Below are 2,500 nucleotides of genomic sequence, written 5' to 3'. Positions count from 1 at the left end.
TCATTTAGTCCTGTTGGCCTTAGCTTTTTGGGCACAGCGATGATGGTGGAGGACTTGAGACAGGCTGGTACATGGCATGTCTCCAGGGAGGTGTTAAAGATGTTGGTGAACACCGGAGACAGCTGGCCAGCGCAGTGCCTGAGGGTGGCTGGAGAGACAGAGTCCGGCCCGGCTGCTTTGCGTGGATTCTGCCTCTTGAAAAGCCCATTAACTTCTCCCTCCTGAAAGGAGAGAGTCGTTTCTGTAGTATGGGTGGGGGATGGGGCCTCTTGGGTGGGAAGGGGTGGTTCAGGACAGTCCAATTGTCTTTCAAATCTACGGTAGAACTCGTTCAGGTCGTTGGCTAGGCGGGAGTCGTTAGTGGTGTGGGGCGCTCTGGGTTTGTAGTTGGTGATGTGCCTGAGCCCTTTGGCAGACAGAAGCAGCGTCGTTAGTAGAGAACTGGTGTTTTAGTGTCTCTGAGTACAGTCGTTTAGCCTCTCTCACCGCTTTGCTAAACCTGTTCTTCGACTCCTTGAATCTGTCTCTATCCCCACTCCTAAACGCTTCCTCCTTCTCCAACCTCAACCTTTTGAGCTTTGCTGAGAACCAGGGCTTGTTGTTGTTAAAGTTCACCCTGGTACGTGTTGGGATACAGCAGTCCTCACAGAAGCTGATGTACACAGCCTCTGTGAGTTCATCCAGACTATTGGTAGCAGTCGTGAACATATCCCAGTCAGTACAGTCTAAGCACGCCCGCAAATCTTCCACAGCCTCACTGGTCCACTGTTTAGATGTCCTCACAGCAGGTTTACAGAGTTTTAGTTGCTGCCTGTATGCACGAATCAGGTGGACCAAGGGAGTTCTGTGCGAGCCGAACAGCCCCGTGACCCACAAGAGAAACATCCCCGCCAAATTCGAGCGTTTGACGGGGTCTATCCGTGAAAAAATATTCACGTTTTTGAGTGCACATGCATTTCTGCTGCAAATGCCTCTGGAAGTTTCATGCCGTTCGTATGCCAATTGTGGCAACACGAAAATGACCCGTTTTCCCATTCCGAGGGATTTCTGTGCGACCCTAACAGCCCCGTGAGCCACAAGAGACACATCCCCGCCAATTTCTAGCGTTTCACGGGGTCTATCCGTGAAAAATATAGACGTTTTTGAGTGCACATGCATTTCTGCTGCAGATGCCTCTGGAAGTTTCATGCCGTTCGTACGCAATGTGGCAACACGAAAATGACCCCTTTTCCCATTCCGAGGGATTTCTGTGCGACCCTAACTAACAGCGCCCGTGAGCCACAAGAGAGACATCCCCGCCAATTTATAGCGTTTCACGGGGTCTATCCGTGAAAAATATAGACGTTTTTGAGTGCACATGCATTCCTGCTGCAAATGCCTCTGGAAGTTTCATGCCGTTCCTATGCAATGTGGCCACACAAAAATGACCCGTTTTCCCATTCCGAGGCATTTCTGTGCGACCCTAACAGCCCCGTGAGCCACAAGAGAGACATCCCCGCCAACTTCTAGCGTTTGACGGGGTCTATGCGTGAAAAATATTAAAATTTTTGAGTGCACGTGCCTTTCTGCTGCAAATGCCTCTGGAAGTTTCATGGCGTTCCTATGCAATGTGGCAACACGAAAATGACCCCTTTTCCCATTCCGAGGGAGTTCTGTGCCACCCTAACAGCCCCGTGAGCCACAAGAGACACATCCCCGCCAATTTCTAGCGTTTCACGGGGTCTATCCGTGAAACATATAGAAGTTTTTGAGTGCACATGCATTCCTGCTGCAAATGCCTCTGGAAGTTTCATGCGGTTCGTACGCAATGTGGCAACACGAAAATGACCCGTTTTCCCATTCCCAGGGATTTCTGTGCGACCCGAACAGCCCCGTGAGCCACAAGAGACACATCCCCGCCAATTTCTAGCGTTTCACGGGGTCTATCCGTGAAAAATATCAATTTTTTTTTGACTGCACATGCATTTCTGCTGCAAATGCCTCTGGAAGTTGCATGCGGTTCGCATGCAATGTGGCGACACGAAAATGACCCGTTTTCCCATTCCGAGGGATTTCTGTGCCACCCTAACAGCCCCGTGAGCCACAAGAGAGACATCCCCGCCAATTTCTAGCGTATCACGGGGTCTATCCGTGAGAAATATTCACTTTTTTGAGTGCACATGCATTCCTGCTGCAAATGCCTCTGGAAGTTTCATGCGGTTCGTATGCAATGTGGCGACACGAAAATGACCCGTTTTCCCATTCCGAGGGATTTCTGTGCCACCCTAACAGCCCCGTGAGCCACAAGAGAGACATCCCCGCCCACTTCTAGCGTTTCACGGGGTCTCTCCGTGAAAAATATCACATTTTTTGAGTGCACATGCATTCCTGCTGCAAATGCCTCTGGAAGTTTCATGCGGTTCGCATGCAATGTGGCGACACGAAAATGACCCGTTTTTTCCCATTCCGAGGGATTTCTGTGCCACCCTAACAGCCCCGTGAGCCACAAGAGACACATCCC

This window comes from Petromyzon marinus, unplaced genomic scaffold (assembly GCF_048934315.1).
Source record: "Petromyzon marinus isolate PM22_M1 ecotype Great Lakes invasive population unplaced genomic scaffold, UKy_Petmar_22M1.pri1.0 PM_G_Scaffold_156, whole genome shotgun sequence".
Classification (NCBI taxonomy): domain Eukaryota; kingdom Metazoa; phylum Chordata; class Hyperoartia; order Petromyzontiformes; family Petromyzontidae; genus Petromyzon; species Petromyzon marinus.
The sequence above is the reverse complement of the archived record's forward strand: the minus strand, read 5'-3'. Positions refer to the sequence as shown.